Genomic DNA, 25,679 nt, shown 5'->3' with positions numbered 1-25,679 from the left:
CTCATCCATTTGTAAGCAACTATACAACCTTTTTTATTTTGCTGCCAGTATCTCTGGACAGGAATCTGGAAAATCATTTGTCTTTTAAAAAATATATTTCCTCTTTAATATTCCTAGAAAACTGGTTGAGTTCTCTAACAGATATATAAATATGGAATAGCAGCATTGATAAATTGTTAAGTATGGCGTTAAAATTGTGTCATGAGTGTATCTAATGCAGAAATGTATTAGGCAAGGCCCAATTATTTGATACAAAATACACTTTAGTTTTAAGCTTTCTGGAACAAATATGAGCATCTTTCACTTAAAGAATATTTTCAGATTATAGTTTAATAAAGTTCACACATGAAGAGGCTAATGGGAAAAATACAATTACTTAGATATCAATGGGGACATTACAAAATCAACTGTCAGCACACAAAAAGTTCTAAGCTATTTGATTTGGTTTAAAAATATAAAGAGTGTGGGACACCTGGATGGCTCAGTTGGTTGACCTTTGGATTCTCGGTTTCGGCTCAGGTCATTATCTCACGGGTCCTGGGTTCAAAGCCCCACTACTGGTGAAGCCTACTTTGAATTCTCTCTCTCTTTCTGCCTCTCCCCCACGCTCTCTCTCTCAAAATAAAGAACTAAAAAATGTAAAACATGCCACTTTTCTACATGCATTATTTAAATAAATGAATAATTTCCTAAAGAAATTGTTAATGATTTTAACATTCAAAAACTGAGATGATTATTTTTGTACACTATTGTATGGCATAAGGAAAAAAAAAGTCTTTTGACGTTTCTAGCAAAAGAATGTTGCAAAATATAAAGCAATAAGATCTTATTAGAAACCAAATGCCAACATCATTAATCACTGAAAATGAAATAATCATACTGACAATGACAGTATTCTTCGTAGCCAAAGATCTTTTGCTATTCTAAGCTATAGCAATTAATAATTATTAATGAAACTAACATTAAGGGGAAATATCATCCATCTACATATGAAAAGTAGCATATTATACTAAATTGTAAACTATGTAATTAGTCAATACCTGATGCTAGCAAGTGAATTGTTCTGATTTCTTATTTAATGAACTGATATTTCTACTTACATCCATTATTAGGACACTTAAATATAATATACTAGGCAGAAAACAATATTATCATTAATATTTCAATACATTTTGTGACTTTATTAGTGACAAATAAGAGAGTATTATTGGTTTCACTTGAAATAAAGTGATAAGAAGTCAAGAGCTTTCATATTTATTAGCAATATGTATTTTGCAACTGGAATTGAACACAAGTAGTGACCACAGAAATGATGCAAATGGACCCAATGACTGACTTTCCTCTTTTTTGTGATGCAGCCAATTAGGAGCTCTCGCTGCAGCCTGGTCCATGCTGACATTTCATCCTGCAGTTCCTGCCCCCTCAACGAGAACCTCTAAGAATAATGATGCTAGCTGAACTCAGCCAGCAAGAAATAAACTTTGACTTTTGCCGTTGACACCTCAAGATCACATTTATATTTTCCCAGTGTGAGACAAGAGGTCATAGAAAATCACAGCCCACAAAACATGATGCTAGGAGAACAAATAGAGCATTGTTTTAACTATTATTCTGGTTTATTTACAACTCTGATCAAGACCTGAATGGCCATCAAAATGTGGGGGGGGGGGAATAATGTGTTCTAGGCTATTAGCCTGATTATCCAGGGACAGTGTACTCCTCACAGAAAATACTCAGCATCTTGTATAACTCTTAGGGTCTTTCCCCAGCTCAGCGATGCATCTGAGATCTACTGCTCATCACATAGATGCAAATGAGATATACATCTTAAATATTTTAAAATTAATAATATGCTTTTTCTCAACTGAAAATGCACCCCCTGCTTTAACTTCTCCTAGTACTTCTCATTATCTGTGTCTTGGTGTTTTAAAACCAAAAATGGTAAATATATCAACCTTTGGGAAAATATGCTGTCTTGTGCAGGAACCCTTTCCTTGGCTCAAGCATAGCTTGAGTATCACATAAGGAAGACAAAAAAAAAAAATAGGATTATAGAGCAAACCCAAAGCAACTTTGTATTGTGTACAGACTTCAGTCATCTGACTGACGACTATCTCTTAAATCTCAGTCACTCTGGCCTCCCCTCCCTTATCCTCCAGGTCATCAGATCTCTGTATCTATTGTAGTTGTCCACTGAGCCCCATGAAACTGGGTTTTGCCAACGGCAGCGCTCTGCAAGTTGCCATGCACCCTTCAACCTGGTTGGGTCTTTTGGTACTACTGGAATCAGCCTAGACAGGCTTCAGTTTCACTGTGAATCTTCTCCTGTCCCCTTCTCCACTGCAGCTAGTTTACAGCCCCCCATCTGGAGTCACAGTCATTTAGGAAGCCCAGGAAAACGAATCTAGCTCTGGATTCTAGTTGGGGCAAACACAGAACCGTGCAGTCCCTTTTTGCCAGAAGGCAAGAATTTCTTGAGCATGTACTAAGCCTAGGTGTTTGTCCGCAACCAAGTGAGCAGAATGTCAGGGCGTAGGCATCACGATGTTCTGTTGGAGTAGACTAGGATACGGCAGGGATCCTCAATTAGGATAAGAAGAATGACAGTGGTATTGACTTGCACCATTTACAGGGAATGGATTACAAAATCTCAGCAATCCCAGTTATCCCTTCCTAATAGAGGCTATACTGAGCGTGAAGGCTATAGGGTGTGTATGTGACGGAGGAGAGCACAAAGTGCTCTCATTCAAAGCCTGCACATGATATATGTGTCTTCTCATAGATCTCCAAAATGAGACATGTGGGGGACTGATTTCACTCATGTAGAATTTAAGATACAAAACAGATGAACATAGGGAAGGGAAGCAAAATAGTATAAAAACAGAGAGAGAGAGAGAGAGAGAGAGAGAGAAACCATAAGAGACTCTTCAATACAGAGAACAATCTGAGGGTTGCTGATGGGGTGTTGGGGGTGGGGGAGGAGGGCTGAAGGGGTGAGGGACATTAAGGAGGACACTGGTTGGGATGAACACTAGGTGTTATATGCAAGTGCTGAATCACTAGATTCTATTCCTGACAAAAAAAAAGATGTGTTAAAAAAATAAAATAAACATTAAAAAGAAAGAAATGCTGGTATTACATCAGATTCAAATCCATTGAACAAGTTCTACCCATGATTGATTTTCCCTAAGGAATGACAGACTTCAAAGGATGCTTACTTACTTTTGCTTGGTTCATTGGTTATTGTTTTCCATTGCCTTAAGGAGCAGACTTTTTTGTTTGTTTTACTTGTTCTTCTAAAGTTCATGCTAGGGTTGAAGAACAGATGGAAGTGTGGATTTATTTTTCCCATATTGTTTTGGCATCTACCAATAATAGCAGAAGAGTATTAGAAGTGAATGACTTTTGTTTATTTTTCCTTCTTGTTCTCTAGTCCCAGTGAACTGAAGACAATGCTCTCATTAAAACAGACGATAATTTGATATGCTCTCTTCAATAATCTGTCAGTGCCCACCACCTGAGGGAAATCATAACCTAAGCCTGTTTTTCATCCAGAACAATGTCTTTTCCTTGATGTCCAGGTGAACTGTAAGCTGGGCACATACTTTCACAAGGAGATTTTATTTTCTCTCTTTCTTTCTTCCATCCTTGGCTTTTTAAATCAAATTTATGTTGGAGGACACACACTAACCCCCAGGTGTGTCTTTAACAAAGAAGGAAGTATTTTAAAGTATTAGGAACATTTGTAGTTACTCAGGGATAGCTTAGTGATCTGGAAGCCAGAGTGTGACTGGGAAGTAGTTTGACTGTTCTTTGGCCACTGTTTTTGTGACCCTTTCCCTTGCTCCTCTCCATATACAGACACGCTCATCAACATGCATGGTCCTTCCAAATCACAGGAAGTTCGGCTCACAAATGCAAATTTACATATTCATTCTTTATTGCCAAGGACATGCCTTCTGGGTCTCAATGGCAAATATAGACAAAAAAAATTTAGGTTTACAAATCATGCTTCCTAACTCAAGTGTCCAATTCTGATCTAATGACCTTAATCGTCAGGAGCTGTCAATAGCTGTGGCTGCAGGATTCTTTGACTGAATTGTGTCTCCACAAAATTCATATGTTGAAGCCCCAACCCCCTATATTTGGAGCCTGAACCTTTACAGAGGTGATTAAGGTTAAATGAGATCTTAAGTGTGGGCCCTAATCCAATAGGGCCATGTCCTTATAAGAAGAGGAAGAGAGGTACCTGAGTGGCTCAGTCGCCTGACTCTTGATTTTGACTCAGGTCATGATCTCACGGTTCTTGAGTTCGAGCCCCACATTGGGTTCTGTGCTGACAGCATGGAACCTGCTTGGGAGTCTCTCTCTCCCTCTCTCCCCCACCCCCCCCATCCTTCTCTCTCTCTCTCTCTCTCTCTCTCTCTCTCTCTCTCTCTCTCAAAATAAATAAATAAAAAAAGAGGAAGAGGAACCAAGGATGCACACACACACACACGCAGGAAAATCCATGTGAGGACAGTGAGAAGGCAGCTGTCCACATGACAAGGAGAGGCCTCAGGAGAAGCCAGTTCAACCAGCACCTTAATCTTGTCTTTCCCGCCTCCAGAACTTTAAGAAAATTAATTTCTGCTATGTAAACCACCAAGTCTGGAATATTTGTTGTGGCGTCCCAGCAGATATATATCTATATATCTATATACCTATATATCTATATATCTATATATCTATATATCTATATCTATATATATCTATATGTATCTATATATCTATAGATATCTATATATCTATAGATAGATAGATATCTATATAGCTAGATAGATATCTATATCTATATAGCTATATAGATATCTATCTATATAGATATATATATATATACACACACATATATATACATATATATGTGTATATCTATAATAAGAATATATATTACATAATTATATAATGTAATTTTATGTTGTCTATAATACTATATGTTGCATATAGTGTATGCAATACATAATTATGTATTATATATTATATATATATATTTATATATATATTTTTTTCTGATAAAAAGCACCCTCACAGGGGTAGTATGCCTGAACCACCAAAAATGTTATATGTACCTAACAAAAAAGAACATACTGATCTAAGTTTCTTTTGCTAGAGGATGCCATTTTGTTTTCATCTGTTGCTTCTTTTTGCCCTCTTCCTTTCCTCTTCCTTACTCCTTCTTTTCACAGAAAATGTTGTATACGGGCTTCTTTTAGTTCTGGAATCTGTGCAGACGCTCTCTTTTGAATTCTGGCCCCACATTTTCTATAATACTTTTAACATCTGTACCAGGTTATACCGCCAACATTCCAACACATTTTATCTAAAACTAAAATAATTTACATTTTGGCAAACTTTCTCCCTCCTTAAACTCTGCCCCCAGTGCCGCAAAACATGGAAATATGTGTCGAGCCACTTCTGAGTCCTTGTCCTCTCCTTGGCCCCTGCCATCTCTGCCCTGCCTCCTTGTCCTAAATAATGAAACACCAGAGGGTCTAGCTTATTTATCCTTCAAGATTAGCCTTCCCTTTCAAGTTCTTACATGCACACTTACCCCTCCTGTACAAATAACATGACGAATGAAGAGCTAAGTATTATTGTTAAATAACACCTCAGCAATACATGAATGAACAGTTTAGAAGTATTTGCAGAGACTGACAGAATTGGCTTTGCAGGACCAATTACCACTTAGTATATTTATTACACCAATGTTGGAGTTCCTATGTAACCAGTGACAAGCCATTCCTAGCTCAATTCTACTGAGCAGCTAGCTAAGGTAAGAATTTATGGCCATTAAAGGGAAACAAAGAAAACCAAACACACGTTTTTAAAAAATCAGCAAGCATGTAACAACAGCATAAAAAATGCTTTTGCATCTCTCACTTTTTATGTCTTGGATTCTCTTGTAAGATGGAATTGCACCACTGGTGACATATTAAACATTTCTGTTACATTCGTAGGTAGAAATGTGGCTTTCAAAGAACATATTTGGGGTAAATATTTGATGTAAGTCACAGACACCCTAGAATATCCTGAAACCTCTGACCATCTGTGTATAAACTTGGTGTTTCCATGCGGAGGATGTTTTGTTGTGGGAGGAAGTGAGATGAAGAGAGACAAAAGAAAGACATCAGCAAATCCAAGAACAATGGGTCATGGAAAAGCAGCAGATCTCGCTACTCCAATATAGATTGTATGTGCCCTGCCGTCTCTGAATATCAAGTAGACATGTAACCTGTATGGCCCAACAGTATCCCCCAAAGGAATAAATGGGTTTATGGAGAAATGTTTTCTATTGCTATCGTAACAAATTACTGTGATTTAATGCAAATTGTTGCCTTATGGTAGGTAGTTTTCCTGGAGACCAGACATCTGAAATGGGTTTCACTGGATTAAAATCAAGGTGTTTGCCTCGCTGCATTCCTACAGGGGCTCTAGGCGAGAATCCGTTGCTTGTCTATTCCAGCTCCGAGGCTGGCTGCATTTTTGGCTGGCTGCCTGCTGCCATCGTTGAAGGCAACAAAGCTGCTGAATTTTTCTCAGGCTGCCATCTCCGTTTCTGACTCTTCTGCCTCCTCCCACATTTGAGGGGGCCTTGTGATTTTATTAGGCCTGCAGAGATGAGCCAGGGTAATATCACCTGGTCTTGAGATCAGCTGATCTTAAACTACTAACCTTAATTCCTACATGGCATGTGACAGAACATGTTCATAGTCTCTGGAGATTAGGACACTGCCATCTTTTGAAATCATTGTTCTACTTGTCACAATATACTTGACTGGTCTTGTTCTTATTTTGGGGAGGGGGGAGTTGTTTGGGTTGGTTGATTTGGTTGGTTTTTTTTGTTGATTGGTTTGAGGTTTTGGTTTTGTTTTTTATGTTTTTTTGTTTTTGTTTTTGTTTTTTTGTTTTTGTTTTGTTTTTGTTTTTTTATGGTTTTGGGTTTTTTGGGGTTTTTTTGTTGTTTGTTTTTTTTGTTTTTGTTTTGTTTTTGTTTTTTTATGGTTTTTTTTTTTTTGGTTTTTTGTTTGTTTGTTTTTGTTTTTTGTCTGTTTGTTTTTGACTAAAAGATTTGGCCCTTTCTGCCCTTATTCTTGAAATCTGCTCTATTACCATTTTTAAAAAACATATCCACACGTTCTTTTCAAGCTCAACTGCAAGTCTCAGAACACTGACACCTGATGTGGACTAGTACCCCACGTTTCCCCCTCATAAATCTCCTCAATGTATCATATGTTCTGGAAGTACACATGGCCAGACATTCTGAGTGGCTAGTCAGGAAAAAACACTTCACAGGACACCAGCTTTCATCACAATCTCATTAAGTATTTCAGAAAAAAATCATGAGTGGAAAACAAGAAAGGTAAAGCTTAATTTGAAGAATTTATCTTTTTACATTCAACTTAGAAACTGTGGCTGATGTGTAATGAGCAGGAACTGACCCTAGGATATCTCAGAAAATTCTCTATTCACAAGAATCTTAGGGTGAGGGCAACCCCACAATAGCTCTCAGAGGATGGCGGTAAGTTCACTGCCTCTTCTGATGCAAGCCCTGGTGAAAATGTTTGTTACTCAGGTTGTTAAACATCTCTTATTGACTAGAAGCTCATGACCCCCTCCTTGGATTTTATTCACTTATGAGTGTAACCTGCCCATTCAAGAAACGCTTTTTATAGATTTAGAGTAAAAGCCTCAACCCACCATTGTACCAAGTTGCACACTGTAAGGTCTACAGGGGCTAGAGAGCAAAGACAATTGCCCAAATAGAGCTGACTTCATAATGCACCATTGCAGAATGTCCTTTTTGACACTCATGCTCCTGACATTTCAGTCCTCAGTCTGCTCAAGCCCAAATTCGTATCCCTACACTTCAATTATTTTCCAAAACCTTGCAGTATAAACCACATTAAATCCACTCTATGTTGTTTCCAGTCTTGATTATAAAATGGATTAGGTAATTAACATTCTTAAATACTTCACTGGTTGCCTATAGCTATAGCTTTTGGGGTAAAATCCCAAGTCCACAGTTTAGCTCATAAACCTTTTTATGAACTGGCACCTGCCCTCTTGGATGGTTTCAATCCTACTCTATGCCTATCACAATACGTTCTTCCACTCTCCAGAGCTGTTTGTAAATTTTTGATCATATGCTATTTAGATATCTGTGTCTTTGCTCTTGGGTCCCTATCCAGTGTGTCTATGGCCATCCTCTTCCCTTGAGTAAGTTGAACTCCTACACAGGCTTCGAACCTCAGCTCTAACACTATCTACTATTGGAGTCTTGTGATTTAGAGACTACTTAAGTGCTTTTGTGTGCTTCCTTCACAAATGTTTTTCATAGGATTTACAATTATGTCATCTCATTATTGAACAACCTTGTAGACATTCTTGGAGGACAGTGGACATAACCTATCTAGCTTTATATTTCCAATGGATTGCACAGTGGCACTGTGGGCACAGAAACACCTGTGGATTGATATAAAAATACTGCATTTGGAGATAGACTTCCACATCTACTAATTAAAAAAAAAAATCTCTATTTCTTCCATTCTCCATACCTCAAATCTGTGAAAGTAGCAAATTTGCCTGTAAGGTTATTGTGCAGTGAAAATAATAAAACCAATGAAATCATTTCCTAAACAACTAACTTGTAAGATTTCTTAGCACTGTGCAATTATTTCATAATTTGTCCTAGTTACATATTAAAAAGAAATTGACAACTACATTGGAAGCTGTGTTATCAGGTTGTGGCAGAGTTGGTTCTTAAACTTGATTCAAGTTTCCACTCAAAGTATTTTTCAAATGGGTCAGATCTTCGCCAATTTGTCGGAGGAAGAAGAAATGAATAAAGCAAGGGTTTTCTCAAAACCTTAACAACCTTGCCATTGTATTTGCTATTAGCATTAAAATAAGTCAGAACACAAATAAGCTTTTTACTTTACAATTTTTCTAACCATTTAGATTTAAAAGCCTTTCTGGCCTAATCTCTCCACACTCATTGAACATCATCCAAATTCTGACTGGAAGTTACATATTCATAACACTTGTAGGTCTTATCACTGATCGGTACAATGAAACTAAGCTTGAGTCCTTATAAAAAGTACAATATAACAGCGTTCCTGCAGTGCAGGATGATCGCCGATTTAAATTACAATAAGGTACAAATAAAAGAAAGAAAATAAAAACATTCTGAGGCTTATTGACTTCAAAGGCTTAAGTCAAAGACTACTTCTTCATCAATCATAACATCAACCCAGCAGTATCAAAGGGCAAATTTCAGTACCAATAAATACCAGAGTTGAGTGCATTTCATACACCATCAAAAGAAAATGAGTCACAAAATGTTAGAACTGAAAGGAATATTTCAAGTTACTGAAACAATCGCCTTACTTTGTGGTATAAGAAACCTAACTCCTAAACTCTGCCCAGCAGTTGAATCCTCCAGTTGTACCTCGTCAGTCTATGAAAACACATTCCCCTACACTTTCTATTTGTCATCTATCGTTCCATAACACATCATTAGAGCTTAATGGCTGGGGGGGAAAAACAACACAATAATTTGTTACCTCGAGGAGTTTCTACAGAATAACTTACCTGGGTGGTTCTCATGAGGTTGCCGTCTAGATGTTGGCCAGGGCTGCATATATGTCTGCCTCCTAGGAGCCCCATTCGTGTGGTCGGAATGTTGGTATTGGCTTTGGAAGGAGGCATCCATTCTTTGCCTCCTGGACACCTTTATAGGGTTTATAATATGGCAGCTGGCTTCCTTGATAGTGAGGGACTCCAGAGAACGCAAGATATAAGCCACAGTTTCTAGGCCTAGCCGTAGACATCATACACAATCGTAAAATCTTACTGATGACACAATCAGCCCTACTCTCTGTGAGAAGAGGCCACACAATGGCATGAATACAGATAAAGCAAGAATCATGGGGCTATTATGAACAACTGGCAACCATAGCTCTATTATTTTTTTTTCCTCCTGGTGTTTCTTTTCCCACCTTGTCTTCCCCGATTTGTGCCAGTCTTCACTTCCATTGCAACCTCAAACAATGACAGGTTACCTGCTTCCGGTTTTAGTTCCTATTCCAAAGCTTCTACCAATTACAGAGTTGGTCAATGGGTCAAAGTCCTCTGTGCTCTTCATTTCTGCTTCCAACCAATTACTCCCCCGCGTTCTTCTAAAAAGGACAATGCTATTTGGTTCTTGTCATCAACTGACGGGTCACCAACCAACAAGTCAGTCACTCCCCATCCTTTGCAATGCAATCTTCCACTCCACCTCAGGCCCTACTCTCATTTGTCTGTGAAAATGGCATCCCAAATCTCCTGGCTGCCCGGATCTTTAAACTTCTTGTTGCCCAAGAAGCCAGCCCATTTTGCTGAAGCAAAGCAGGCACATGACCACAATGTAGGGCTTCAAAATCAAGTTCCTTTCACTCAGACAATTGTCTTCTACCCATATTTGCTCACGTTAAATAAATAAGGAAATAAATAAATGATAAAAAAACAAACAAACAAATAAACAAATAAACATGTAAAATTTTCAGAAGGTTTTTTGGAATAATTTTAGATTTACCAAAAGATGATCAAGATATTACAGAAAGTTCCCATAGACATTTCGGTCACTTTCAGTTTTACCTGATGTTACCATTTCAGGTGGTTGTGGCAATGGGTCAAAACTAATACACCCACACTGGCATATTCTTTTTAACTGAACTCCAGATTTTGTTCAGATTCTCTAGCTTTTCCACGAACGTTCAAAAATCCAATTCAGGTTCCACAGTGCATTAGTCATCACACCTACTTAGTCTCCTCATGTCTGTGACAGTTTCTCAGTCTTTCCTTGTTTTTCAAGATTTCAGCAATTTAGAAGATCGGCCACGTACTTTGTAGAAGGGTGAACCATTTGGGTCTCATGAACATTTTTCTCGTGATTAGAAGACTATGAAATTCTGTAAAGAATTTACAGAAGTGAAGTGTTCTTACCATGCTGTGTCTGGAGGGATATGACATCTGCAAGGCCGCAGTGGTGACCTTAATCCCGATCTCAGGTATGGTAGTACTTGCTAGGTTTTTGCCCTTTAAAATTAGCTTTTTCTCTTTCCATACTGTATTCTCTGGAAGCAAGTAACAGCTCCTGTGGAGTTGAGCATTAAAGTTTTCCTCTGGGAGAGTAAAATATCTATATATATTATCTAACTTTTTCTGTAAGAAGGAGCTGCATACTCTTTACCATTCATGTGTATATGCAGGTATACATGTATGCATTTATGTCATTATAGGCTCATGTACTTTTTTATAATTAGGATTAGAAGGTTGTTAGCTCATTTTTTCAATCAGTCCAACAACTACATTCTTAGTTGGATGAGCCCTACAATCCACTGAATCATGTAAATTTCCTTCCAATCTCCCTCTTCTGCCTCAGATACTGCAGCCCATTTTGTCACGTGCATCTCAATCCCTTCTGCCGTGCTAAACATAAGAACAAACCTTTTAAAAAATATATAAGGAGTGGGAGGGGAGGGGGCTGGGTGGCTCAATTAGTTAAGCATCCTACTTTGGCTCAGGTCATGATCTCATGGTACATTAGTTGGAGCCCCACGTCTGTGCTGACAGCTCAGAGCCTGGAGCCTGCTTCCAGTTCTATGTCTCCCTCCCTCTCTGTTCTCCTTCCCCACTCATGCTGTCTTCTCTCTCACTCTCTCATAAATAAACATTAAAAAATAATAAAAAAAATACACAAGGGGCAGTAATACTACAAATTCTACAAATTAACTGTTACCCAACAAAAATGGACTTTCAAAATTTCTGAATAATCTTTTTTTGACTTACCCGTTTATCTTAATAAAATCTTCTTTAAAAAAAAAACACTTTATATGGGACCTCATCAAAATAAAAAGCTTCTGCACAGCAAAGGAAACAACCAGCAAAACTAAAAGGCAACCGACAGAATGGGAGAAGATATTTGCAAATGACATATCAGATAAAGGATTAGTATCCAAAATATATAAAGAACTTACCAACCTCAACACCCAAAAAATAAATCATCCAGTGAAGAAATGGGCAAAAGACATGAATAGACACTTCTCCAAAGAAGACATCCAGATGGCCAACCGACACATGAAAACATGTTCAACATCACTCATCATTAGGGAAATACAAATCAAAACCACAATGAGATACCACCTACACCTGTCAAAATGGCTAACATTAACAACTCAGGCAACAACAGATGTTGGAGAGGATGTGGAGAAAGAGGATCTCTTTTGCACTGTTGGTGGGAATGCAAGCTGGTGCAGCCACTCTGGAAAACAGTATGGAGGTTCCTCAAAAAACTAAAAATAGAACTACCCTCCGACCCAGCAATTGCACTACTAGGCATTTCTCCATGGGATACAGGTGTGCTGTTTCGAAGGGACACATGCACCTCCATGTTTATAGCAGCACTATCAACAATAGCCAAAGTATGAAAAGAGCCCAAATGTCCATGGATGGATGAATGGATAAAGAAGATGTGGTATGTATATACAATGGAGTATTACATGGCAATCAAAAATAATGAAATCTTGCCATTTGCAACTATGTGGATGGAACTGGAGGGTATTATGCTAAGAGAAATTAGTCAGCCAGAGAAAGACAAAAATCATATGACTTCACTCATATGAGGACTTTAAGAGACAAAACAGATGAACGTAAGGGAAGGGAAACAAAAATAATATAAAAACAGGGAGGGGGACAAAACAGACTCATAATTATGGAGAACAAACTGAGGGTTACTGGAGGGGTTGTGGGAGGTGGGATGGGCTAAATGGGTAAGGGGCACCAAGGAATCTACTCCTGAAATCATTGTTGCACTATATGCTAACTAATTCGGATGTAAATTTTAAGAAAATAAAAATAATACCAAAAAACCACTGTATTTTTCAGGGCAACTTCAAGGTTACAAAAAAAATTGTGTAGAAAGTACAGGGACTTCCTACAGATTCCATTTTTTTCCTCCTCCCACGTACAATTTTTACTATTATGAACATTTTGTATTGGTGTAGTGCATTTGCCAAAATTGGTGAACCAATGATATTATTGACTAAAGCCCAGTTTACATTGTATTGTAGAGTTCTACAGATTTTAGCAAATGTGTAATATCATATAGTCACCATGATAGTATCCTACACAATAGTTTTTGTATCCTAAAGCTTTCCTTTGCTTTACCGACTCATCCTTTCCCCTTATCCCCAAAACCCTGGTGATCACTGGTATTTTTTACTGTCTTTAGAGAGATCCTTTTCCTGAAGCCATATAGTTAGAATTATGCAGCATGCAGCCTTTTCAAATAGGTTTCTTTCACTTAGCAAAATGCATTGATTGTCTCATGTCTCTTTGCAGCTTGATAATTCATTTCTCTTTATCACTGAATAACACTGCATCTTACAGATGTACTACAGTTTATCAACTGGTCTACTGGAAGACATCTTGCTTCCTCCAATTTTAAGCAATTAGAAATAAAGTGCTGTAAAAATTTGTGTGCAGGTTTTTGTGTGGACATAAGTTTTCATCTCATTTGGTCATATCAAAGAGCCCTATTGCTTTAGCATAGTGTATGCATATGTCTGGTTTTATAAGAAACTGCCAGACTGTCTTCCAAAATGCACCATTTTGCACTTCTAGCAAAAATGAAAGGGAGTTTCTGTTGTTCCACATCTTCACCAGTATCTGGTGTTGTCAGGATTTGGGGTTTGAACCATTCTAATAGGTGTGTGGTGGTATCTCATTGTTTTAATTTACTATTCGCTAATGCCATGTGATTGAACATCTTTTTATGTTTATTTGCCATCTATAGATCTTCTTTTTTTTTTTTTAATTTTTTTTTTCAACATTTATTTATTTTTGGGACAGAGAGAGACAGAGCATGAACGGGGGAGGGGCAGAGAGAGAGGGAGACACAGAATCCGAAACAGGCTCCAGGCTCTGAGCTGTCAGCCCAGAGCCTGACGTGGGGCTCGAACTCACGGACCGTGAGATCGTGACCTGGCTGAAGTCGGACGCTTAACCGACTGCGCCACCCAGGCGCCCCTCTATAGATCTTCTTTGATGAGTAGTCTGTTCCAATGTTTTGCATTGTGTTTTCACATTGCTGAGGTTTACAGGTTCCTTGTGTATTTTAGATACAAATCCTTTATTAGATATGTATTTTACAAAATTTTCTCCCAGTTGGTGATTTGTCTTTTCATGCCCTTAAAGTGTGGTTTGCAGGACAGAAATTGTTAATCTTAATGAAGTCCCGTTTATCAAATTTTTCTTTTGCAGATCATGCTTTTGCTGTTGTATCTAAAAAGTGATCATCAAATCAAGATCATCTAGATTTTCTCCTGTATTACTTTTCTTAGAGGTTGTATAGTGTGCATTTTTTGAATGTTTATTTTTTAGAGAGAGAGATAGAGAGAGAGAGGGAGAGCTCTGTCAGCCCAGAGCTTGATGTGTGGCTTGAACTCCCAAACTGCAAGATCATGACCCAAGCTGAAGTCAGATGCTTAACCTACTGAGCTACCCAAGTACCCCTGTTTTGTATTTTAAATTTAGACTTTTAACCTATTTCTTATGAAAAATATAAGATCTGTGTCTAGACTTTTTGTTTTTTTGCATGTGGATGTCCAGTTTTTCCAGCATGATTTATTTAAATAATCATCTCCTTTCTCCACTTCATTGCATTTGTTATTTTTTCAAAGATCAGTTGTTTATATTTATAGGGGTTTATTTCAGGGCTCTCTATTCTGTTCCACTGATCTATTATCTATTACTTATTACACTGTCTGGATCATGGTAACTTTATTTATGTGTTTATTGTTAGCTTGCATGGATGTTTTTCTTCTTTCTTTCTTTCTTCATTTCATTTCATTTCATTTCATTTCATTTCATTTCATTTCATTTCATTTCATTTCATTTAAATCCAAGTTAGTTAACAGCATAATAATGACTTCAGAAGTAGACTTTAGTGATTCATCACTTACGTATGATTAGCACCCAGAGCTTATCCCAACAAGGGCCCTCCTTAATGCCTATCACATTTAGAGTAAATCTTTCCTTTTCTTTTTTCTTTCTTTTTTTTAATTGTAATTCCAGTGTAGTTAACATGCAGTGTTATATTAGTTTCAGGTATACAATACAGTGATTCAACACTTCCATACAACACCCGGTGCTCATCACAAGTGCCCTCCTTAATCCCCATCACCTATTTCACCTACCTCCCCCCCCACCCCCCTCCCCAACCCACCTCCCTTCTGGTAACCATCAGTATGTTCTCTCTAGTAAAGTCTATTTCCTGGTCTGCCTCTCTCTGTTTTTCCCCACCATGCTGATTTGTTTTGTTTCTTAAATTCCACATATGAATGAAACCATATGGTATTGGTCTTTCTCTGACTGACTTATTTCACTTAGCAGTCTTCTGACTTTGTCCTTACATAATATGTTGGCTGTTCTGGGTTTTTTATTCCCATATAAATTTTATAATCACTTTGTCAATATTCAATAAATAACTTACTAAGATTTCGATTAGGATTGTCTCGAATCTATAGATTAAATTGGGAAGAGTTGACACCTTGATATTAAATGTTCCTACCAGTGAATATGATGAAACATACATTTGTTTAGATTTTTGTGATTTCTTTCATCAAGTTTATGAAGTTTCCCTCATATGGATCTTGTACACATTTTGATAGATTTCTACCTGATTATTTTAATTTTTAACATTAATATAAATAGCGTAATTTCTTCCTAGTTGTTTATTGCTGGTATATAGAAAAGCAATTGAATTTTGTAAATTAACATTACATTTGGTGACCTTGCTATAATTGCTTATTTGTTCATTTTTTGTTATTAACTTTTGGGTTTTCTATATTGACAATTATATTACCTACAAACAAAGACAATTTTACTTCTTCCTTTTCAATCCATATACCATTTATTTTCTATTCTTTTCATATTGCATCAGCTCAGATCTCCAGGTGGTGAATAGGACTGGTGAGAGGAGATATAATTTCTCTCCTAATAATGTCATTGTTTGTTTTTGCCACTAGGATAATGCTGGCTTCATAGAATAAATTACGAAATATTTCTTCTATTTCTGTGTTATGGAAGAGAACATAGAAAATTGGCATAATTTCTTCTTAAATGTTTGGTAGAATTCACTAGTAAACCATCTAGGTTTTCCATTTTAGAAAGTTAGTAATCATTAATGTAATTTCTTTAATAATATAGACCTCTTTAGATTGTCCATTCTTCTTCTTTGAGTTTTAGTAAATTGTGTTTTCAAGGAATTGATCTATTTCATTTCACATTTCAAATTTGTGGGGCAAAGAGTTGTACTTACATTCCATCACTGTTCTTTTAATGTCAATGGCATCACTTGTGATAGTTTCTTGTTCACTTCTGGAATTAGTGATTTGTGTTTTCTCTTTTTTTCTCTCTTGGTTAGCCTGGCTGTATGTTTACCAGTGTTGATCTTTTCTAAAACCAGCTCACGATTATTTTGATTTTCTTTATAAATTTCCTGCTTTGGATTTTATTATTTTTTTTCTGTTTTATTTGAGAAAGGATCTAAATTTATTTATTATTTCATGTGCGTAAAAATGCCTGAGTACTGTTAATTGGGTAATTCCTCTTTCATCAATGATCACCACGATACCCACAAAATATCAAGTTTCATAAAAATTAGTCTTTTTCTATCTACTTATCTTTATATCCATTAATTTCCTATATCCTTATAAAACATTTATTTACTATAACTATCAATTGAACACCTGTTATAGAAAATATTTCTTTATAATTTTTCTTTAGGAATATCTCTTAAGTACTCTTTGGTCTTTCCATTTAAGATCCTAATTGGGATTTTTATTGAAATAGCATTTGAGAGTTTAAACAATTTAAGGAAAGCTGAGAAGCCTAAGATATTGAATTTTTTATCATTAAACTTGCTAAAACATTTTATTTTTTTAAAATTTAAAAGCTTGTGTTTAATTTTCCTTAGGTATTTTATAGTTTGATATTATAAATGCTATTTTTGTTAATTATACTGTCCTTGATAAATATATGCAACTGCTTTTAATCTTTTAGGATTTATTTTATTTGCATCAAACTTGTAACACTCTGCTTAATTGCAATAATATGGGAATTATTTGGGGTTTTCTTGTGAAAATAAGCTAAATCATCTTGGAATAAAAATTAGTGGCTGATTTTGGCCAGCTCTTCTAGGACAACATTTAAAAGAAGAAAAATGAGTAGAGCATCCTGTTTTGTTCTTACTTTATGTAGAATGTTGGCTTGTTGGCTTTAGATTTGGGTAGGTACTCTTTATCCATAAAGGAAATTTCTTCCTGTACCATACACTGTTATGAAATTTTATCAATTTTCCTCCACATTTTGATATAGTAATATTGTATATGCGTATATTTATAAATATTCTGTTATATATGTGCATAATTTATTGGTGCCCTCCTCAATATGTAAACTTTTAAACTATGGATAAGGTGAATTACATTAATAGGTTTTCTAATGATATACCAACATGGATCATAAAAATATCTTTCTTATACATCACTGGATTTAGTATATTACCTTTTAATATTTTATATTACTTTAAAATATGTATTCATCTTTTTTATTCACAAAGACTTGTTTTTATTGACATCAACTCTAATTTCATTGCGATTAATGAATGTGATTTATTTTATAACAATTTTGAAAACATGTTAAAATTTGTTTCATGAGAAAAACATGGGTCAAATCTTATAAATGCTTCATGGTTGCTGGAGGAGAATCTACAGAAAGTATTGTGCTTAGGAATAATGTCAATCATATTAAGCTTGTACATTTGGTCATTTACATGTTCCATATATTATATACTTACCATTTATGGAAAAGCTTGACAATCAAGCTGACTCAATGACCACACTAATAGTTTGTGTTCAAAGTATGACCAAAATACTTCATCTAAAATACTGTTAATTTAATTTAGACATGATAGTAAGTTAACTGTCAAGTTAAATATAATGTCATGGGATGATGTTATTAAGAGAAGACATTAGTTGAAAAAACAGACATCTCCAGAATGGTTCCAGGCATATTTCACTCTCTGTGTCCTTAATGTAAAGTTCCCAATTACTCCTGATTCTCTCCCAGGCTCCTTTTTCCCCTTCTTTGAAAGACCCATTTACTATCCTCCAAGATAATGCATCTCTGTGATGAGATCTAAAGAAACTTAACTATGTTTTCCTTGATTTTCTGAGCTCTTCGTCAAATTAATCTTTCTGTACCTCATTTTCTTGGAAAGCAGGATTAGTAATAGTGTCCTACTACATGGGATTCCTGTGAAGGATAAATGGAAGAATATACACAAAACATTTGGAAGAATGCATGGAACATAATAATGGTTAATGGTTCTTAATCATTACAAATGATTAGTTTTTACTGTTGTCATCCCTGAATACTTTCTGTTTTCATTGCTCTCTGTAGGCATCACAATTTCTCAATAAGATAGAAAGTACTGGATGACAGCAATTGTGATGCATTTTATTTTGAAATTAGCTAGGCTGGGTAAGATGTTGTAAGTTCTGTCCCATCTAGTTTAGGGACTAGAAATATTCTGGACCTTTAGTAATCTGCCTTTGACCTAATTGTGGATATGTCCAAGTACCAAGCTGCAGAGTTCCTTCTTGTTGACACCAAGTATGGATCCATTATGTCTGAATGCATCTGATTCATCATTCATAATTTCCCTGCTGGAGTTTCACAGCTCTTTTGGAAAAGACTAACAACCTTGACGAGTTCTTTCCAGCAGCTCTGTGTTCTCCAGTGTGTGCATTGTGCTATAAAAGATGCACAAGTATAGTTTCATGATTTCGTTTACATGTTTTGTTTTTTTGTCAATAATCTTGCCATTCCCTTGTTAGGATAGAATGATTTAGAATTGCTTGATGCTCCTGGACTTCCGTTAGCACTCCTGGAGCTGGCTCTACCTGCACAGACACTGACACACAGGAGAGAACTATGGAGGACAGACATTTCCAACGGAGCATAGTTGGAAAGAGGCTGGAGTTGATTTTCTGGGGCAAAAGACACTGAGACAAGAGAAACTTCCCTGGGAGCCTAGGCATGAGGACACTGCCAATGTTCAACCTGGGTTCCTCTCCAGAGGGACCTAATTCCTCTCCACCAGCAGACCTTACTCACAGCACAGATCCGGCAGTGAAGCTGGGCAGAAAACTCTCCCAATGATCAACGTCTCTATGCCTCCTTCTGGGCATTTCTTTGGCAAGGTGGTCAACACATGTTTGCCTTGATGTCCCAAACCCTAGCCAGTTTTTTCAGGAAAAGAGAAGAATTCAATTTACTTCATTGACAGTTGTCGGGGCCAAGGATGCATGTCTAGTTTTCTCTTTGGCTTGGACAGCATTGAACACCCATGGTGTAACATTTCTCACTCAGGCACCTTCTAAGTTTAATCACCAGGATGGCCATGCAAATCATTCACCTTTATCCATTTAACTGGTAAGATTTACAGCCATTTTTTTAAGTAGGAAAGAGAATTTGTCTTTTCTATTTGAAGATGTGAGATCAATTTTTCAAAAGTCTTTAAATGTAAATGAATTAGTTACTGTATTTTTAAAGAAGAAAAAACATCTGGAAAGCAAGTTTTATTGCTCAGACATATGGTGTTTCCCTAATGAGAGAAAACTATATTACCAAATGAAACAACAAAAAGGTTATAATGTATCTAAGATTATACGAAAAAAGAAACCGAGTATTTTGAACTCAAGTGAAATTAGAGACTTTTACTATTTAAAACAATAAAACACGGCCATAGATTTTACATCCTAAGAAGTACATATTAACAGAACACAGGAATATAGAATTTTGTCACAGAAGAGAGTTGCTACCTCACTTTGAAGCATGTCAAAAAATAGGAAACTGCTTTTCTTTTGGCTTCACCATTGGTATTCACTGCTGACCGTGACTTTGAGTAGAGCAGGTGGACTGAAGAAAACATCACCTTGATCATGAAGTAATTAGGTAATGAAAGTCTAATGTGTTGTTTCTTAGGGAAGTCAAGAATAAAATGAATTGAAAATAAAACTGAATGAACCACACCAAAAACAAGCAACTGTAGGCCAGGTCTATTCAGACACACAGGCATTGGGGTGACAGCTCTCCCACGGTGTCAGGAGAATATGCCACCAGCCAGAGAAGCAGCACTACCCAGTCCCTGTTGCGCACAGAGCACGGCCAGCCCCTGTGAGTGGAAACTGTAGAATCGATCGTTAATTTTGTCCTGCCCAATTGAAGACAGAAGGTCACCATGTTTCTTTTAAAGATGAGCAATCCTTTCTCTTTCTACCAAGTTTATGGCAGTGCAACATACCTCTGAACCAAGTGGCCACAGGCCGTCAGCCCATTTCTGAAGATCACACCCTACCTGCCCCCAGCAGATGCACCATCTATCACAGTATCTAGTGGTTGCTTTGTTATATGATCTTCCAGGTTTACAGACCAAGATCATTAGTATTCGTGCTCTGATCATAAATAATTAGAGAGCATCCCTCTTCTCAGAGTTCAGGCCAAAACTCTGCCCAGACTCAACTAAATCAACACAATGAGAGGAATCATGGATTAAGAATAAAGGAGTAGAAGGGTAGAGGTGATAGAGAAGAGTGGTTGAAAGAACCAAGGAGGGTGAATCTGGGAAAGAAAAATCCCTGACCACCTTATAGCTGCCTCATGAACTTGGACATTTGTCTTACACGTGAGAGATTGTACTTGCTTTGGATCCCAGTGGGATAATATCATACATGAATAGTTTAAACTCAGTTTAGGAAAGAATTTTATGGAAACTAGAGCTACTTAAAAAAAATAGAATGGACATTCTCATAAGAGTAAGGTAGTACTCCACACTTGGAATGTGTAAAGGTAAGCTAGAAGCCATTATGGAGTTTTCCAAGAATTATGTGAGGTCCAGAATTATTTCTATTGATTGATAGTACTTACGTGTTTCCAGGGATCTTTCCTGCTGTGGCAATGATCAGATTATTGAATGGACACTTAGCTCCAGGAACCAGACACCTACATGCACAAGGTCCTTGGGAATTTCTGCACAAGAAACAATGGCAAAAAAGAGCAAAATGTCACTTAATTTTCAATGAGGCATTGGCTTCAAGGTATAAAATGAGAAGACTGGGGAAAACAATACAGACAGCACTCATGGCCCCCGAGAGAGTTTGGGCTGAAGATGTTCTCCAACAGCAGGCCTTGGTGGCGAGCCCTGCCTTGTCCATTTCCTCTGGATTCTGGCCCCAACCAAGGAGACTTTGTCCCTTTCCCTGAAAGGAATGAAGACCCACTAAGTAAATAAGAGCAACTTTTGGAAACTGACGTCTACACACTGTCACCCAGTTGTGAGAAGAAAGGAAAAAGAAAGAATCCCATCCATGGGCTGATATTTTCTGTTTTTATCATCTGGGAACTGCCTCCACATCATTGTTTTTCCTAGACACGCATATTTATTTATGTACAGGGCTCTGGCTCTGCTGTTTCACTTTTTTTTTATTTTAATAGAATCAAACCATATGTGTTTTCATGAATTTTTAAAATTAAAAAACCCCACAGTTTTAGAGGACTTTCTATCAATGTTCACCCTAAGATCCTAATAATAGGATAAATTTTCTTGTAACTATTTTTTTTTGCAAATAATTTAAAGTAGCTTTCATAGTTAAGTCTTTAATCTCCTTGGAATGAATTTCTGAGTTTTCTATGAAATGGGGATCCCATTTATTTTTTTCTAGGTGGAAATCATTTGTCCAAACACCATGGATTGAGTGGAATGTCAGTCATCATTACATAGCAAATTTCCATATATACCCATCTATCTGTAGATTCTTTTGTATTCTGGATTATTTACTACAAATTCATGTTAAGATAGTACCTGGTACAGGTAATATACTTTTGTTATTCTTTCTTATGAACGACTTTGGCCTATAGGAGGGTTTGCTTTTTTCTTCTCTATCAGGGACCAGCAAACATTACCTGTGAAAGGCCAGATAGTAAATATTTAGACTTTGCAAACCATATAGTCTCTATTACAATTACTCAGCTTTGCCGTTGCAGTGCAAAAGTAGCCAAGGGCAATTTGTAAACAGATGGTCATGGCTGTGTTCCAATAAAATTCCTTTCACAAAATAAGGCAGTAGGTTGGGTTTGACTCAGGAGACATGGTTTGCTGACCCATATTCTATATAAAGGCCTTGTGGGGATTTTGAATGGAATTTAATTGAATCCAAAGACCAACTTATAGAAAACTGTTAACACAGAAATGTTGTCTTTCTGTTTTTGAACGTGATATAACATTCCATAGTCTTTTTAAAAACGATATGCACTGAAATTGTAAATGCACATCATAGAGAAATTTAGGCCATGTTTATTCCTAGCTCTCCTATAGTTTTCTGGGATTCGTTCACATATATAACCTTATTAATTAAATTAATTATCTCCATTCCATTCCCCAACTCCCCATTCATAGTCTACTGTTTGGATTTACTTTATTGCACTGACCAGATGGCCATTTGAGTGCTGAATACTTGTGGTGACAACGAGCATGCCAGTGTGGCAGTTTCCTTTGGTTTCAACATTAAGTGTAATATTTGCTGTAGGTTCTGGCAGGGTTCTTTTAACAAATTAAATGTTCTTTGGACTTTGATTACATGTACACTCATCTGGAATGGATACGGAGTTTCATCAGCTGGTTTTCAAGATCTGTGATGAAAAGAATAACTATGTTTTCTCTTAATATGTTAATGAAGAGATTCAACTTGAATTCTTTAAAAAAACCCTAGTTTATTATAAACCATTATTCTTTTCCAATCAACTCGTAATTATGATTTTAATTTCCTGAATCTAGATTTGTAAGTCTATACCTTTCCCTGTGATCCCTTTATTTGATTTTGATATGTGGTTAATGCAAGTCTCTTTTGGAAGTTTAAGAATAATCCCATTTTCTGTTATGCCCTGGAACAGTTTCACTAGTGTATCAATGTCAATAATGTACATTATTAATAACTTCTGTTTGTTGTAAACTGGACAAAAATATGCCAAACTATGACCAACCCATAGCAATTGCTCCCTCCTGGAAGAAGTTATTCATTCATTCATTCATTCATTCATTCAATTTTATTGTGGAAGAAGCAGATACTGAATAAGATAGAAAGCAAAGTATGCAATATGTTGGCTGGCTACTAAATGAGAAGGAGAACATTAAGGCAGGGAATGAAAATACAAAGTGGATGAGTTTGATATATTTCGATATGCTGGCAGTTTTGATATGGTGGCAGTTTTGATATGGTGGCAAGTGAGAAGGGTAACATATGTGGTAAGAGAAGGGTAACATATGTAGACATGTGAAGGAGTTCAACGATGAACACTCATAAATATCTAATACCAAACAATGAGAAAAAGACACTGAGATTAGAGAAAATGTGTCTAATTTGAAGGAAAAGAGAGTCAAGCAAGCCTGGAGAGAAGTAGAAGATGAAAAGAGAGTAATCTATAAATCCTGGTGCCACATCATCCCATTTACCTCTGTGGCCATACAGTTTTCCTTTTTGCTGTGAAGGTATGAATTCCTTATATTGCTTTCAAAGCCCATTCCTCCCTCTAGTACCCAATGATATTACACTAGAAATATTCTCCTCTATCTTCTGTATCATCAGTTTCCCCTTCAATGTTAATTTCCATCAGCAAACATACTATAATTTCTTCCATTTAGAAAAAAAAAATCTTTAAATTTGTCCACCCACTTCTGAATGCTACTCCATCTCTTAGCTTATTTTAGACCAAATTTTTGTGAAATTGTGTATTCTCACCATCTGTAATGAAGCACACACCCCCCTCCTTCCCATTTATACTGAATCCCATACACTCAGGCTTCTACCCACCACTGAAGAAAATCTGTCCCTGTCAAGGTCACCAGTTGTTTCCACACACGTGACTCCAAGGGTGATTTTCAAACCCTCATCTTACTGACCTATCAGCAGCATTTCACATAGCCAATTATGGGGAAGACCTTCGTCATCTAATCCTGCCTATATTTGTTTATTTTTGTTGTTTTTGTTTTTTCCTTTACTGTTGGTATCTCTTGGTCCTGTACTGCTTGCTCTTTTCCAACTCCTTGAACTTTAAGATCAAAATGCCTCAAACCCAGTTCTTGGATTTCTATTCTTTGTCTTCACTTACTGATTTGGGGGTCCCCACCCCAGTGTTAGGTAAGTAATACACACATTTAGTTCAGGATTGTTAAGTGTTCACCCTAATTTAGAACCCATCTGAGCTTCAAGTCATGTCATCTCCATTAGAATGTCTAGTAGGCAACTCAAACCTTACAAATTCATAACCAAAGTTCTGATGTTTCCACCAAGAAATAGGAATTCTACTTTTTTTGTTGTTGGTCAGGTCAAACAAACTTTGTTTTCCTTCTTGATTACTCTCTCATATTCCACATCCAACTCATTAGCAAATCCTATCAGTTACATTTCCCAAATATCCCAAGAATGCGGCTATATCTTCCCATCCCTTCCCTCACCACCAGCATCTAAATATAAGCCACTACCAGCCCACATGGATATTGTATCCTCCCCATAGTCTTCCTGTTCATTGCTTACCTCCAGCACCTTATTTATGGCAGAGAAGCCAGAGTAAATCTTTAAAACTATGAGTTCTCTGCTCAAAATTGTTCAATGGTCTCAAACTCATTCACAACTACCTTTCTCATGTCCTTAAGGTCTTTGGGTAAATAGTACTTTCTGATGAGGTCTCTTTTGACAACCTGATTTAAAATAAGCAGCTTGTACACTACTCACACCCTCCTTCCAACTTGACACTTTCTACCTTCCTAGTTTCGTGATATTTTTTCCCCTTCCGTTGTCCTTATCACTAAATGGCAGTATAAATTTTGTTTATTTGCTTGCTTATTGGTTGCCACCCCTAACTAAATGTTAAGCTCCATGAGCAGAGAGTGTCATTTTGTTTGCAATGTAACTACCTTATAATTATTACCTCCTCCTTCTTATTCAAAGGTGCTCTTTTGCTGACTGCTATGCCCATAGAGGAAATGTGCTTGTCTTTCAATCCTATAAAGTTAAGGATTCATAAAGTATACACACTTTGGAGTCTGGGTTTTTTTTCACTCAAAATTATTTTGCAAAATTTATTCATGTTGTTGTGTACAGCTGTAGTTATCTTCAATGCTGTGTGCTATTTCATTGTAAATATACCCTATTTTATTTATCCCTTCTTCTGCTGACATTTGGTTGATTCAAAATTTTGGATATGTCATTTAGTACTTCTAGAAATTTATTATTCATGTAATCTGGTGCACACAGATTTCTTCTCTGTATATTCCCAAATATATATAATTCCTGGAAAAACCTCAACATGATTGAGATGTATTCTCATTTTATATATTTTGTTTATGATGTTTACACCTGTGCTTGTGAAAAATACTGGCCTGTAATTTTCCTTTCTTAAAACATAGTTATCAAGTATAAGCATCAAATTCGCATTGGCTTCATACAATGAGTTGGGAAGTCTTTCCTCTTTTCCATTAC

This window comes from Lynx rufus, unplaced genomic scaffold (genome assembly GCF_022079265.1).
Source record: "Lynx rufus isolate CCGP_SWC_20201006 ecotype Redwood Valley unplaced genomic scaffold, mLynRuf1.p SCAF_4, whole genome shotgun sequence".
In the NCBI taxonomy this organism is placed as follows: Eukaryota; Metazoa; Chordata; class Mammalia; order Carnivora; family Felidae; genus Lynx; species Lynx rufus.
Note: the sequence above shows the minus strand (reverse complement) of the source record.